The sequence below is a fragment of the Podarcis vaucheri genome (assembly GCF_965113315.1).
Source record: "Podarcis vaucheri genome assembly, chromosome: 5".
NCBI classification, from domain to species: Eukaryota; Metazoa; Chordata; class Lepidosauria; order Squamata; family Lacertidae; genus Podarcis; species Podarcis vaucheri.
The window spans coordinates 78,380,052-78,396,864 of NC_138763.1; the positions used below are offsets into that span (position 1 = coordinate 78,380,052).

Here is a 16,813-nt window from a genome sequence, read left to right on the forward strand (position 1 = left end):
TTAATGTGCTAAAGTGCAAGAATGCCGTGGCAATGTGCCAGAATGTATCCAAACGTTTGTGACATAGTCATTCTGACATCCTGTGAATGCTGGATATCAGTATTCTTTGGCAAGGGGGTTGTGTGGAAAGGAGTGTAGTAATAATAATAATAATAATAATAATAATAATAATAATAATAATAATACAGTGGTACCTCGGGTTACATACGCTTCAGGTTACATACGCTTCAGGTTACAGACTCCTCTAACCCATAAATAGTGCTTCAGGTTAAGAACTTTGCTTCAGGATGAGAACAGAAATCGTGCTCTGGCGGCGCAGCAGCAGCAGGAGGCCCCATTAGCTAAAGTGGTGCTTCAGGTTAAGAACAGTTTCAGGTTAAGAACAGACCTCCAGAATGAATTAAGTTCTTAACCCGAGGTACCAGTGTAATAATACTACCCTCGCCCATCTAACTGGGCTGCGCCAGCCACTCTGCATGACTTCCAACAAATATAAAGCATAATAAAACTCTGCTGGTATGCCACATTCACTTACTTCCTGTTTATGCCAAATAATGGTGCTCCTTTTGTTTTTGTTGTTCTTCATTAACATAAAAGCAATGGCACACAAAAAATATCACCAAAGATACAAAACATAGAAGTAGTGCAGGGGAAACTCAGGCTTTTTCTGGACATCCCTTTTTATTGTTATTAAAGATTTCTTGGTTTACAAAAGTATGTGCAATGTCTCTTTTCTCAAGTTGCGTTTTCTATAGGTCAATTTCATTTGTTGAGACATTAGGGTTATATTAGGAAGAAAAGGGGAGTCATGGTGGGTGGAGGTGGGGTCAGGTGGTGTCAGGGAACTGCCACCGGAGCCAGAGAGAGAGGGAGGGCTCCAGAGGGATTCCGAAGAGCGTCCCGGGAGGGAGAGAAGCAGCACATCTTCTGGGGAGGGAAATCAGCGTAACACCAGTGGAGAAGGGGGGCAGATGGGGGAATCGGCGAGGTGGCTCCAAGACTCCTCGCCGGGAACCAGTGGGGAGAGCACGGGTCCTCTGATGCCCACACCCTCCCTGCGCAGAAGGCTTCCGCACAGGGAAGCTAGGCAGAGACTAGGCGTCAAAGAGCTTCTGTGCTGGAAGAAGTTCAAGAAACGCCCACTAACGGATTCTGCCAGTGATTGAGACAGTCACGGGCGCGTGGCTGTCCAGACAGAACGGGTTCATTCAGGCAACCAGCCAAGGGTGGCGTTGATTTACACACAAGCAACCCCTAGAACCATTACAGGTGGCAAAGTTTCTATTTTACTTAATGTATGTGTGGGGTTTTGTGTCAGTGTCGCTTGTGCAGGTTCTCTTTGCTATTCGCTTGTGTTCCTTTGGTGATGAGAGAGGTTGGGTTTGGCCTAGGGTGAGGTTGCTTGTTTGTGATTGGCTGTGGTGAACTTTGTTTTCATGTGTGAGTGGGGTGTGTGTGTGTTTTTGAATCAGGTTAGCCATATTGATTTGTATGCTGTTGGTGGATTCTTGTCATTGTCTTGTTGTGCTGTGTATGTGATAAAGGGGAGCCATACCAGGGTGAAGGCATCTTCTTCTATTTCTGGACATCCTTGAGATTCACAAAGAGCCAAACAGCCCACTCTCTTTCTGTTGAGCCCCAGGCCCACGATTCATTCAGTAGCATAGAACCAATCAGCTAGGTACCAGATTTCTGAGCCCAACTTATCCCGAGAAGCCACAACAGGATAAATGCAATACTTTCTTAAAGAGGTTATATAAACTTAAGCGTAAGAATCCATTACCAGCAAAAGGACCATTAAGAGAAAAACTGACAGTGTAAGGATACGTTTGGGACTTTGAATAGACATTAACAAACTTAGATTGCCTTACCTTAATACTAACCATGAGAGTCAGAGACCTCACGGTACCAGCAAGCTGCATCCAGGCAGAACCAGGTGTTGCAACCCAGGATCTTCATCAAAAGCAGGGGGCATCAGACAAAAGTCAGAAAGAATTTTTATACAGAAAGGCCATGATGCAGAAGGCCAGATATTGCTTAGCCAGTCAGGGCCAGATATTGCTTAGCCAATCAGGGCCTAGTGGCATACTTCCCAACACTAGTGGGTGTACATGCTGGTTGACCATGTAGCTACTCATGTCTTCAGAGCACAGAGTGACACCAGCATCACTTCTCCAGTGTGGAGCTACCTTTTACAGCCACCAAGCATGTGGTAGAACAGAAGTGAAGAGAGAGACTAGTGGCTATTGAGCCCAGTGCTGTCACTACCCACCTCAACAAGAGGAAAAGTGATTGTGCCACATGCTGTTGCAGCTGCCAGACTCAGTGGGAGAGGCATATATGGTGTACGGAGAGGAGACAGAGACTGGCCATTTTGACCTCCTGCTAATTCTGCCTCCCAGAAAAGAACCCAGCTATTGGGAGGTCACGTTGATATTGCCTGCCAGAAGACTTACTGTCTACCTGAAGCAGATTCAACACTGTCTCCCCTGCCAACACATGGTCAATGTAGCTGCATGAAAGAATTGGACTCTGTACATCAGACCAGCTTTTTTATTATCATTATTATTTAACCCAAACCTTTCTCACTCATTCTTCCATCTTCTAATGCCCTCCAGATTCTCCTGGTTCTGTCTATGCTAAGTCCCTTTGGTTCCCATTACTCATTTCTCTGCTAATTGGGGAGCAACTGAAGAGTCAGACAACACCATTTGAGGATGAAAATCCCAAGAGAGCCAGCTTGAGCTCTTGAGAAGAGTTAAAGCTAGTCCTATAAAGAACAATGTAAAAATAAAACTAAACCAGAATCAATTGATTAAAAATCTAAAACTAAACCAAACCCAAAATGCTACCTTCTTCCATTAACAACTCTATAAACTATTATGGCTCCAAAATAACAATTAAAGATATATATTAAGGAGAGTTTGACTGGTTCAAAGAGGGACAAAAAAATCAGAATTGACCCATATAGATAGACAGCTGACTCCATTGCTTGAATCTGTCCACCTGTTATGAAGAATTGAGAGACAGAATTTTAGGAGTAGTAAAGTTCAGCTGTTCCTGAAAGGCGAATGGAATACATATGAGATAGGGTTGTGATTGTTGCCTTTCCTGCCCTGCTCAGAGATAAAATGACCACCCCGGAATGGGTGTGCTGGTTTTCCTCCCTGAATGCAGGCCTGGACATTTTCCTTTTGCATTCTGGGAAACTCCAAGCTCAAATCTAATTCCTTTGGGCACTATCCTTCCTCAAGTTTTATCTTGTGACAAGTTGCTCTGTGTCTTCTTCAGTGAAGGCCAGGGCTTATAAGGCAAGCGCGAGCCCTTTGGGAATACATTTATTTATGTGGGTCACAAGACGTTCTGTATATTTCTTGATGCAAAAAAAGGAGCACGTAGCCCTAAGACAGTTTTAGTGATGGTGAAAGGGAGTCTGAATGACAGGCCTGGAAGGAGAAGTCAGTAATTCATTGACTGCACAGGCACTCCTTGGGGAGCTGATGTGTAAGCTTCCACTCTTCCATTTCAGCCCCTCTTGCTGAAAAGGGAAAGTCTAATTTTGTGACAGTCTGCAAGCCTAGCAGTAGCCCACTAACGCACACTTATAAGAGGAAAAGTTCTCAAAATAAGACAAAAAAAATTGCCTTGTTTGATGAGGCCAGTGGTTCATCCGGTCCTGCAATGTGTTTCCAACAAGCAGCCAGCCAAATGCCTTTAGAAATGCAGAAGTCTCATAACAGAGATGTCAGCTAGGATTTTCGCAGCTGCCACTAAAATATCACCAAATTAAATTTGTGGGACCCTTCTCAGATAAAATCCTTTAGGGAATCCAGATGCAACCAGGAATGGCTCTGTGAGACCATAACTTTCATACAGGGTGAGGCATATGCTATCAAGCAATGTTGGCAATCAAGGTTCTTTTTAAGGAGAAGCACTTGGGGAATTATGATGGAAATCAAAAAAGTTTTTCATTAAAGCAGGGCTGAGATATCTGTCCCGGCTTTGTTTGCAACAATTTGGGGGGGGGGCAGGGAGCACCCCAGAATGGGAATAACACAATGTCATTGCAGAATGTCAGTCTCAGGAACAGCGGTGTAGCAAGCCGCTCAGGTACCTGGTGTGGTGTGTGCGTCCTGCAGCAAGAGGCAGAGTGAGCCACCCATGGTGGCGGGGCGAGAAAAGGCTGGGCACGTTGCACGGAGCCTCTCCACAACCTCCCCCTCAGCCTGTAGGGTGGCTGAGGTGGTGGGCAAATGCAAGCCCCGCGCTTCTCAAAAAAGCAGTGTGGAACTTACAGGCAGTCCACCCGCCACCTCCCCCTCAGGAGAGAAGCATGGCTCAGGCAAGCTGCAGGCCCCGTGGTGTGGTGCCCAGTGCCCGCCCCCTCACCTAGCTACCAGTGGCATAGGAAGGGGTGAGTGGTGGGTGTGGGAGTTATTTTTTTCCCCCACAAAAAAGTGTCGTGAGACCATTTTTTATTATTTATTATAAAAACACATATTTTTGCCATTTTGTCACCCCCCCAGTGATGGTACCCGGGGCGGCCCACAACCACAACACCCCCCCTTCCTATGCCACTGCTCAGGAACAGGTTGATTATCCAAGTATTGGCATTTTTAAGTCTAAAAATGGGGATGGGGTGGGGCGGGGCGGGGTGTGAACGCTCTCATCACATCATAACTTTAAATATTGCTCCACCACCTGAAAATCCTATGTCTTTTGTCCAGTGCATTTTTAAAGAAGAAGAAGAAGAAGAAGAAGAAGAAGAAGAAGAAGAAGAAAGGAGCTGGTACTCACCATGAAGTTGTTACAGTAAATGCCACATTTTAAACATTTTTTTTTGGGGGGGGAAAGGTGCCGGAACTCCATTGCATACCCTCAGAAAAAAGGACTGCTTTTGTTCCCCTGAAAGGACCTAAATTTTCAAAATAAAAAACAACCCCTCCTCTGAAACCCACCTTTGTGTGGGACAAAGATTCAGTAAAAAGAAAAAGAAAAAAGGAACAGGGATTTTGATTTAGTTTTGAGAAATTTTCTCAGGGTACTTTTGGGCATCACTACTTCTTCTCTTTTCAGAGGCACTGTGAACATAGAAGGTTATTTTAGCTGTTTCAGCCAACAGCTGTTGTAAGATCCATCTTCCATTAATTTGTCCAGTTCTTTTGAAAAGACTTCTAAGCTTGTAGCCATTGGTGCAATCCTATGGTACTGAATCCTGCGAGTAAATTTTGTATGAAAGCAGGACAAACTTGATGTGTGCTAATGTCCCATAGCCTCATTATTTTTTACAACTGTATCTTGCTGTTTTTGCCAGAGCCTCATAATTATAAACAATTAAAACCACATATCATGTGTCGGAACCCATGATCCAAGAAGACTGTGTGCTCCCTAGCCTTTTAAAAATTTATAGTGTATGTATTCCTGAGCTTTCTCATCTGAAAAATTCAGACACTCACAATGGGTGAGCTAGTCATTACCACAATTATTGTTAAAATATGCAACATGAATATATTCCTTCCTCCAAAATTCTCTAGAGGACAGCAATGAGAGGGAGGAAAGTCAATATATCATGTTTTCCATGACTTGTTTAACAATATCTTAGTGGAACCCTGTTAAGCTTTAAATGGCATGCTGGGCTCACATGGTGTTCTTAAATGTGATTTTCTATCTTGTTCTTGCTCAATGCGATTGAGTTGCAGATTAATTAAATAAGGAAGATGTGCATTTAAACCATAGTATGAAAAGATTAATTGCTCCAGATCTTAAATATCTGTCCACATTTGAAAAATTACATTGTCATTTTCACAAAACACAGTCGTACCTTGGATCCCAAACACCTTGCGAGTTGAACGTTTTGGCAAACCCAAAAGTGAGTGTTCCAGTTTGCAAACATTCTTTTGGAACCCAAACGTCCGACGGGGCAGCCAATCAGAAGCCAAGCTTTGGTTTCCAAACGTTTTGGAAGTCAAACAGACTTCTGGAATAGATTCCGTTCGACTTCCAAGGTATGACTTCTCTGTCTATTTGCATGGAAATTTACAATAATCATAAAAAAATAGGTCTGATCTAGATGTATTTACCTTGTGGCTTTCCTGAGTATCAAAATATTGAGCTCATCCACATGTCGGCTTGTGACACCACTTGCCCCTGAGAAAACCCACTTTTTATCAATGAATTGGAGCAAATGTCAACTGGATTTGGTGTGGATTGACGTCTGTTCCAAGTCAGTGGCCAAGAGTGAGTTTTCCCGGGCAAATGGAAAACCACTCAGACCCCATGCCTAGAAAGCACAGACAAGCAGAAAACCACTCAGACCTATTCTTTCTAGGTATTGTGTCCGCAAGTGAATTGTGGACAAGCCTGTACTTCCCTTTTTGTGCTGTTTTCGGCACTCATTGCAAACACATTCACACAGCTTTCCTCCTCCTTTGCTCGCATAGCGCGTCATTTTTAAAGTAGTTGCCATGTGTGCAAATGGACACCCAGGTCTAGCTGTTCAACACCCTGTCTAGGCATACCACTCTATCATAACAATGGTCCACACCAGGGACCAGTGTCTTTTTTCGGGTGGACAGCTTCAGCATAATAGAGCATGCATGAGTCCATCTTCCGGCAAGCAGACTCAGCACAAGGGTACAACGGCCAGTTCCTCTCCTTCAGCTGGACAGCATCAGCAGGAGGTCACAACAGCCAATCTCTCTTCTTCAGCTGGGCAGCAAGAGAGAGAAGAGATGAGTTGGAAGAAAGAAATCTCATCAATCCAGGGGCTTCTGTTTACAATGACCTGGCACCAAAAGTTACGGATACTGGCAAGCCAGCAACCACCCAAACTTTCCGTCTGATTGCAACTTAGTTTTAGTTAATGAAAATGAAGCCATTTTAACTAAAATCAAATGCACGCTTATGCTGCAAATCATGTGTGATGTGCAGCCTGGGGCTTTGCAAATTTTCATGTAGAATCTGCTTCGTGTGCAGATTATTTCCTGCATTCTAGTTGCCTTGCCCCACCCGCCAGCCCTGGGAGCCTTCAGATGACAACTGCTCCAGAGAAAGAACTGAGGAGAGAGAATCTTTCTGCTGGCCACCAGGCAATGGCTTTTCCACTTGCCTTGCCCCCCCCCCCCGAACTACAGTCCTGGGAGCCTTTCCCAGACCGTGATTCTGAGAAGAGCACAAGCAGCTGGGAAGTTCAGGGATATATTTTTTTTAAAAAATAATTTTATAAGTTGTGTGCCCTTGTTTCTAAATTTGATCCTTTTACATGCTTTTGTATGTTCGGTGGTGTTTTATGCATTGTGATTTGCTGTTATTTTTAACTGATGACTGATTAGTAATTCTTTGTTGTGATAAGTGTAAATTGCTTAATTATTATTTGCTGACGTTTAATTTTACTGTTTACTATTAGATTCTAATGGATTATTGAATATTGCTTTGATATATGTTGTTTATTTTATTTCAAAGTTATTGTGATTTTTTAGATTGGATCAGACGGTTACTATTAATATTTGATGTTTTATTGTGTTTTTGTATGTGTTGGGAGCAGCCCAGAGTGGCAGCCCAACCAGATGGGCAGGGGTTAAACGAATGAATGAATGAATGATAGGAGACTTACAATCATGTGCAATATTGTTGTTGTTTTAAGGATACAAATTCTTCCAAGGGGACAATCCAGCGGGAGTAGCCTCTGATGTCTTCTTTGCTTGTTTTCCCTGCTTCCCTACATATAATAATTGTGTGTTATAAGCACTATACAGTGGTATCTTGGTTCTCGAACTTAATCCATTCCGGGAGTCCATTCAACTCCCAAAACCATTCAAAAACCAAGACGTGGCTTCCGATTGGCTGCGGGAGCTTCCTGAATTCAATTGGAAGCCGCAGAAGCCACGTCGGACATTCAGTTTCTGAAAAACGTTCACAAACTGGAAGACTCACTTCTAGGTGTGCAGCGTTTGGGAGCCGATTTGTTCAGGAGCCAAGCTGTTCAAGTACCAAGGTACCACTATATTGGTATTATCTCTCTCACACAAGGGGAATGGCTGCACCCACCTTCACTGCCGTGTCTCTGTTGACCCCATCCACATTGGGAGCATATCTGTAGAGTCGAGCCTGCTGTAGGTGCCTAGGTTATACCCCTCCCCCCAAAAAATTTAGAACTTCCCACAAACTGACTTCTAGATCACGGGTGAGCATGTATGTGTATACCAGTCTTCCATATAATGATATCCTTTTGCAACAGTTGGCTGATGGAGTTCTTATTTCAAAGAGCATATAAAACACATTTAGAAATGTGTGACTTTGAGCAAAAATATTTTAGAAATGTGTATATTGATCAAAACAGATTAAAATACAGTGGTACCCCGGGTTACATATGCTTCAGGTTAAATACGCTTCAGGTTACAGACTCTGCTAACCCAGAAATAGTACCTCGAGTTAAGAACTTTGCTTCAGGATGAGAACAGAAATCGTGCAGCGGCAGCGCAGCGGCAGCGGCAGGCCCCATTAGCTAAAGTGGTGCTTCAGGTTAAGAACAGTTTCAGGTTAAGAACGGACCTTCAGAACGAATTAAGTTCTTAACTCGAGGTACCACTGTTCACATACTTAAGTGTCTATTTAAGAGACGTTGTTATCCAGATTAAAAAAGAAACAAGCAAAAAAATTGCAGATTAATGCAGAAATTGGATGTTACTGATTTATGGTGAGTGCATGCAAAAGTGGAACAGAGAGATTTGCTCATCTCTTCTCTCAGTCACAGAAGCGCCACTGTGCTCTTTTTCATAGCTTGCTTGCCCAGAGAACAATTGTGCCTTTGCATAAAGCTGTCCCACAGGACTCTTCCATAGAAATTGCTTCACACCCTTTGGGATGCTTCCCTTCCTGAAGTCGGTCGTGCCCTTGCTGATGATTTCCCAGAAGCATCTGGCCAGCCATTGGTGGAAACAGAAATCCCATCTTGATGTACCTAAAGCTCTCTGTGTGCCTGCTATGACACAGCCCAGTTAGTGTTCCAGCATCTCCCTGGCATGGTTACAAAATGACTGCACCTCAGAGGCTAACAGAGGATACAGCAACATAAACAAATACATTGCTGTTGTGCAGTTAATCTCCTGTTATTTTGTTGTCTTAATTCCTTTGAAAGCCTGCTGAGATGTGCTCAAGGTGCCATCCTTCAGGATGCACCAAGCAATCTTTCTGGGCCCATTCTTAGCCAAGCGCTTCTGAGGTAGTAAATAGACCCATCCATTTCTAAGATAAATAAAGTAAGATGAACGTGGAAAAGGGAGGGGGTTGGCAGCACCATGTCAGTTCCATTACTTAGTTGAGGGCTTCAGCTATTCAGAAAAGCAAAGAGTGAAAATGTGCACCTTAAACCCTGCAGGTTAAACTTGTAGCCTCTCCCACTGTGCTGGGATTCAGATCTTGAGCTGCCAAGCCCACTTAAAACGCAACTGCAGCCACAGCCAGAATTGCTTTCCATTCCTTTGCTGTCTCAGTGATCCCTGTGGTTTGCTCCTTCCCCCACTCCCAAAGGTTATGTCTTGAGTCAAACTGATAGGCTCCCACTTTATTAAGATTATTCTTGTTTAAAAGCCCTATTGTGGTCTACAAGCACAGTTATGCAAAAGCCTGTAATGCAAGCTGCAGAAACATATATATTCCATTAAGTTTGGCTCCTTGCAGTGCTCGTCTTCAGGAACGCTCTAATGCTTTGGGGTGTTTTATTTCCCCTGTAAAGGGACACAGCTGATTTGGTAATACTTGTCCACTTTGTCCCCATAGTTTATGAGATTTTATTAAATACTGAAGTTGGCAAGACCTGATTTCTCTGGGCCCCTTTCATTTCCCAACAGTGCTGAAATTAACAAGGTTTCTTTTGTTACAAAAGGTTCCCCTTATTATCACATATAAGTACTTTGTTGTTTATCCTACTTCAACATTAGTATTAGGTTTCTTAGAACAAATCCAAAACCGTGTTGGAAGGATGACAAACGTTTATAGGCCCCAAAGCAAAATTTACTGAAATATATTATCGCTTATAGCATGCCAAGAGCTCAAGTCAGAGAGTTGCACACATGCCGTTCACCTGCACATGTGTGCACAGCTCTCACATTGCAAATAACTTGCTCCAGAGGGAGAATGTTTCATTCAGTTCTGCCTATCGAGAGTTGACTGTCTTGCTACACTTCAGCCTTCATGGAGACGATTATAGACAACAAACACACAAGGAGCCAACCAGATGAAGTACAAAAGAATCAAGGTTTAATAACAAAGAGACATTCTCCGGAGAGAGATTGAGGAAAGTAAAACATAGTTGGAAATGGGAGGTATTTGCATTGCTTTATCTCCTCGGGAATCTATATCTATACAATTCCACTCTAAGCAAACATATATCTATCTGTTTAGCAATAGGCACAGACCTCTCTGTGTCTTTCTCGGCTTGTATGAGATATGAGATCCTCCCTTGGAGGATACAAAGAGTTGTGTACAAATCTCGATTTGCTAATGTTCCTGTGTGTTCTCTTTAACTCAGCAAGTGAGCCAGCTGTTTTCAACCAATTTTGCTGAATTGTCTGGATCCCAAGGAGTCTAGTTATGAAAGCCTTTTATACTGCAAGAGTAGAGCAGTTCACGTGGAACCTGCAACAAAATATTGCAATGAGGAGCACTCCTGTTCTTGGTACCACTAGCTAGGCATGCCCTTTTCCAGGATGATCCATTCCACTTCACTCAGTCTTCTGTTTCCCCTCCAGTACTCAGCCAGCAATCCATAGATGCTGAGGGAGCCTGTCCTCACTTGGCTGTTTTTAACAGTCCCCCCCTTTTTCTACTTCTACAAATATTGGGGTTTTCCCTAAGCTGGATGGCACTTGTGCATGGGTAATGCTGTTTCACTATCTAAGAATTGAGATAATATCCAGTATTCAGTTTTCAACAACAGCCAGCCATCTTGGTTAGCCACACAAATAAGTTGAGCAGATGATGACCTGTTACTTCTCCTTAGCATCTGCGATACACAGGTACACTCTCTGAATCTTTAAATGGATAATTCAATTCAACTATCATAGCTACTGTAATAGGCACTGGTGACTCTATCCTCCAATAGGTTGTCTTAATTCTTAATGAATGAATGAATGAATGAATTAAACCACAGTCAATCACCATATCTGAATTCCATATTGTATGTTTTCTAGTGGCGCCATCTTAGAATTGTGCTAATATTTTGCTTCTCTTTATACCGCTCCTACCTTTATGGTGAATAGGCTTCCAGATGCTAGACCTACCGGACAGAAAGTAATGGGGAGGAACTAATTTAATTTGAGTAGTGATGACCATTGAATGAAGTTGTTCTGACTGAACCTTGATTCTCCAGGTAGTGTCAAAACAGGAAGTTTTGTTGTGATTTCAAACCTGTCATAAACCCAAATTGCTGTGACAATGTCTGAAGTCTAGAAGGGATGTTGCTATGTATTTATCTCCATTTCAGTACAACTACCCTGACACAGAAAAAACATTTCAGAAAGATATGCCTTAAACACATGGACAAAGATGAGCTGAGTGAATCTTGTTTTTACTACTTATTTCTCTGTTCTTCTATGACTGTGACTATGACTGAAACATTATTTTACAATATTGGACTTGCTTTGATCCATGCTCTACTGGGTCTTCACAAGCCATGACTGAGATCTCCTTAGGTGTGTCTGAAGCCATCCTTAGAAAAGTTGTTTTGCCATCTCTTGAAAATATCCCTAATTGGCTTTGGATGTTTGCTTTAGGTGAAATCTGGTGACAACCTGTGTAGAACCCTGAGACATTTTGATATTTATCTTGAGCAGACTCAGAAATCAGGTAAGTGGGGAGAGCTAAAAATGAAGCCCACCCCCCTGAATGATGCAAATCCCATTTCAAGCTTCCCAAACTCACATTGGGGCTTACACCCTGCAGAGCTATTACTCACAGTTCCATGCAACTCAGGAGAGGTCCCAACTTGACTTATCATTTACAGCTGAAGATCATGGAGGGTGGCAATGACCTCCTGGCTACAACTGGCAGACAGCTCTGCATGACTAAGGAGAGGCCTCATGGAGAACCCAGCTGCTTCACTCAATGTAGCAATTCATAACTTGTGCATTGCCTGTCACCATCAGCCCAAAACATCCCCTCACTTTTTTTGCTTTCTGTCTGCTCAAGGCCACATATGTTAGGAGAGAGCTTGCTCCTCACCATTCTCCACAAATTCCAGACCTCTCCCTCCCCCCCTTCAGCCTTTTCACTTTTCACTGACTGACCTTGTTGCTGCCTCATCGCTCGCCATCTTGTTAAGCAGCAGTGATATAAACAAGCAAAGGTCAGATGCGGATGCACCGGTGAAGCCAATACGGTGCTCGTTGGTGTGTTTGCACCATAGCAACCTGGCCAACACATTGCCTCCTCCAGCAGCACCAGTGTGGCCAACCTGAGGTCAGGTGACTGGCAGCAACCCACTCTAACAAGGCTAGATTCATGGTGCTTCAGATCTTTGGCTGTTCTGACTTTCTCAGAGGAAGAGTGGAGTAAATATACTAGGGTTGCCACCTCATCACTTTTTGGGCATCCCAAAGCACCCTCTAATCCCTAATCCTACTTTAGGGAAGGCTATTGACCACAACACTACTTTAATCAAAGTTCATTCCTGTTTGGTGACTATCTAGGTGCATCAACATTACAACTTTTAAATCAAATTGACACGTTCTTCTTCTTTTACAGGCATAACTTTTCAGGAAGAGCCTTGTCTGTGGCTTGTTGCAAATGTCTTGTTTTGGAATCCTAATCCATTTATAGAATGCCATCTGAATAGAATTGAAACTGGTTTAAAGGTATATGGTAGAAGTGCCATTCGAATCTGCACTGGGCAGGAAGTTATATGTTTGACTCAGCAAGTGTGTGTGTGTGTGTGTGTGTGTGTGCGCGCGCGCGCGCATTTGTGAGTGTGATTTTTATAGTGGTGAACAAATCTTGTGCCTAGTAGCGCTTACCCTTTAATCAGCATGGCTCTATCAATGAGCCATGATTTGTTCTCTGTGTGAAAGCTCAGACATGATGGCAGCACTACACTGCGTTGTGGAGTAGCAGACAGGTGTATCTGTGGTGCGGCTTTGATGGGTTTATGCAAATCTGTAGCTACCCACCTGCCACAAAACATGCCAAGTGCAAGGCAGGAATCTGAGCCTGCAACTTTTGAGAACGAGATTTATGAAGTCCCGCAGGCCTGCATCTGTTTATCATCTCGTTTGTCCCAAAGAGCTGTAGGAAATTATTCGATCTCCAACTTCTTATAATTATGGTGTATGAAAGCAAAATTAGCATCCATCGCCTACTACGAGGGAACACAATAAATCTGTCCTCATCTTTTTGTCTGAATAAAATAAATGTATGTTTGATTCTGCCTTTCGCTCGCACTTAAACTTGTAAAAGGCCCTGAATCTAGGGAGAACAATGATGTAGAAAGGCACAATGATGAATACAAATTCAATGGGAGTTCCTTTGTATTATATATTTTCTAAACTGTGAGCCAACTGGGCATCAGCTTGTTAGCTTTTACTTTCTGCAAAGCAGCTCTGAAATTTCATGTGCTACAGTAATGATTAATAATAATCATCCTGTCATCATTCTATTTTTTTTCTCCTTCTGTGGAGTGCAGATTGTTTGAACCTTATTATTATTTATCTTTCAGTTCTTGAGTTCCCAGATAGCCTCCTCATGGAGCTGCTTGTTTTTTTTACTGCACGTTGGATCAAGTTGCTATGGTTACCCCATGCCATTAGAGAAGGGAGTGCTTATTTCTTATCAGTACAACTTTGGGAGAAGTCAAATTTGGTATATATCCTGAATGAAATATATTAAGCGAGAGACAATTGAGGCTGTGAGTTGTTGGCTTCTGGCTTGGCAACATGAATAATAGCTGCTCACTGGATAATTAGAAATATTGGCTGCCTGGATTCACCCTTCAGATTTGTATTTGAAAATATGACATTAACCACTAATCTGCATTGCAAGTAAATACACACACACACACACACCACAAAACCTCATGCTGGAATCCATTTAACCTGAGTGGGAATTTGCTGGTATACTTTAGAATATACTTTAGAGTATTTGGTGTCAAGCTGCCACTTTGAAATTTGAATACAGTCGTACCTTGGATCTTGAAGGCCTTGGTACTTGGACGGTTGGCTTCCAAACGCCGCAAACCTGGAGGTCAGTGTTCCGGTTTGCGAATGTTCTTTGGAACCCAAATGTCCGACAGCGCTTCCTGCAGCCAATCAGAAGCTGCACTCTGGTTTCCGAATGTTTTGGAAGTTGAACCGACTTCCAGAATGGATTCCGGTTGACTTCCAAGGTACGACTGTACTGATTCAAATGTTGATTTGATCCCAGACATGGGCATTTTTGTCCTGATCCACAGGTCCAAAGGAGGACCCCATTCCTTCTTACATCTGAGAGACCACAACACAATGACTTGCATTTGCCTCTAACAAATTTGAAAAGTATAGATCAACAAAAAAGCAATTTAAAAAGCTGTAACAATCAAGCTTGAATCTGTATGACAAAATCCCCACTTTTTATTCCTTTCTAATACACTTCACGAAACAGTGTCTCTTTGCTTTTTTCCTAAGCTGTTATGATTTTCAGAGGCTTGGAACAACATAAAACACTGGACATGTGCCCAACCAATTTCAGTCTCCCCCAAGACTCAAGCAATTGTAAATCAATTGTATTAAAAATATTGTAATGTCCAGCTAGGGGACCATTCCAAAACCATTTTAATATTTGTACAGCAACATATCCACTTCAGATTTGGAGCAAATGATTAAAAAAAATAAGCTTTGTTGTTCACCACATCACGATTTAGCTTTGGGCATGGACCACAAGATTTGCACTGATGCAACTCAAACAGACCTGTCAAAGAGGCTGGATCCATCTTTGTGGCTTAATGACATCAGTTTGACAGAGGTTAATGGGACTGCATGCGTTACTTAACTGGTTTTCAGTAATATTTAGCATGAAAGAACCAAATGGCTTGCAGCAGTTGTGACAAACACTTGAAGTAATGGCACACGGCCTCATTTCCCTGGATGATTAGTTTGATTGGGATTAGCAAGCCAAAAATTCTCTTTTATTAGCTAAAAGCAGAGATGAATGGGAGAACAGGGACATATACTGAAGGTGTATGAGAAGCTGCTGGATGAACACTTGGCGTAAATCCAGGGAGAGATTTGTGCTTTCAGTATGACCTAAACATCCTCCCAGGAAGAATCTGTATGACCTGAAATGTGTTGGATGTAGATTCTGGCTGCATCTTAGATCTGTTTTCCGTATTTTTTAATACACAAGCCAAAACACAGCCATCTTTTGAAATTCACACTTCTCTGAACTTTACAATTCGGTTCTCCAACCAAGTAATTTTTCTTTATATTGAAAATGAATATACTTGAGTTAAGTGTCCATGAGATTGCACGTTTTAGCAAAAACAACACAAAGATGCGCTATGTTGGAGAAAAATAATTTTTTAAAAATGTATTTTAAGTTAAACCACATACAAATTTGTATATTGTGAGAAACTTGCACAGAAATGCTGATGAATTTTCAAGAGGATTTAACACAAAATCACAAATGGATGTGAAAATGTGAAGAGCTGAACTTAAGATGGAGAAAAATGAGAAACTAAGAAAAATCAAAATGGACTGATTCACTCATCCTTGGTTGCAATTACACTTACATGAGAGTAAGCCCTATTGAACTCAATAAGACTTATACCATCTTTTATAAGAATCCCAAGACAGTTTACAGCTGTGAAAAAACACAGCAAACCGTGCATTAAGACAAGTAAAAGCGCATCAGGATTCATAAAAAATATTTAAATATAACAATAGCGGTAATAGGCAATCAATCTCTCAAGGTTGGGTTTCCTAAGACATGGAAAAACTAGGAAATATATATATTAGGGGGTACCCAACTAAATAGTTTGGCCGGTGCAAGAACATTTATCTGCCCAGTAAACTTGCTCACCTTTTCCTCTTACTGCATACACCATGTGCCCCATAAATTATTCCAGAGGGACGGGGACCCCTGGAACAGATTTAGGGGTCACGTGGGGAAAGGAGAGGTTAGCTAAGTTCCATAGTGCTTTAACTGTTTAGTTAGATACCAATAGGTTTTTTGTGGGGTTTTTTTTTTAAAAAAAGAGAATATTCACAATACAAAGTCCCCTCAGGAAATATAACCTGAAAGCACAGCTTTCAAGCTGAAAACTGAATAGGTGAACATTTTCTAGAAGCCCAATAAACCAGTATTGGCACTATGACTCCTTCTGTTGTTAATAGTGCCATGATAAATTATCTACTGTGCTTCCCTTTTAACCGCCAGCTTTGCTTTCTTCTGAAACAAAAGTTCTTCAAACATGTCAAAGGCACTTGTCCTCCTTCAGGACAAGATCATGGCAAGTTTGAAGTTTGAAAAGAATCTATTTCTGAGTTATCGAAGTGCAAATATAGTACTTTAATAAGAGTTTCTAGCATGAGGGAAGGAATCTTTCAGCACTTCTCAGTTACACAAGCATATGGTAGCATGAAATTGAGGATGGGAATTAAGAGAAGGAGTGAGGAAAAAGTTTAAGGAAGTTCAGGCAAGTAGAGGAAAATGTTCAAAAACACACACCAGGGATTGGGTGGTGGGAGAAATTTTGAGATGCTTAGACATTTAGGTTTTCATACATTTTTATATTTATTTTCCTAATCTGTCCCTCTCAGACCCAATGTGTGGACCAGAACTTAGCTAT

At 42.1% G+C, this 16,813-nt stretch overlaps 1 long non-coding RNA gene across 1 annotated transcript in view; it reads left to right on the top strand.

Annotated features, from left to right (window-relative positions):
• Positions 1–12,125, top strand: part of LOC309532330 — a 32,564-nt gene extending 20,439 nt beyond the window's left edge. The window contains exon 3 of the long non-coding RNA XR_014219761.1: positions 11,772–12,125. This is a non-coding gene — a long non-coding RNA (uncharacterized lncRNA). The remainder of the gene's footprint in view (positions 1–11,771) is intronic.
• Positions 12,126–16,813: the final 4,688 nt, after the last annotated feature.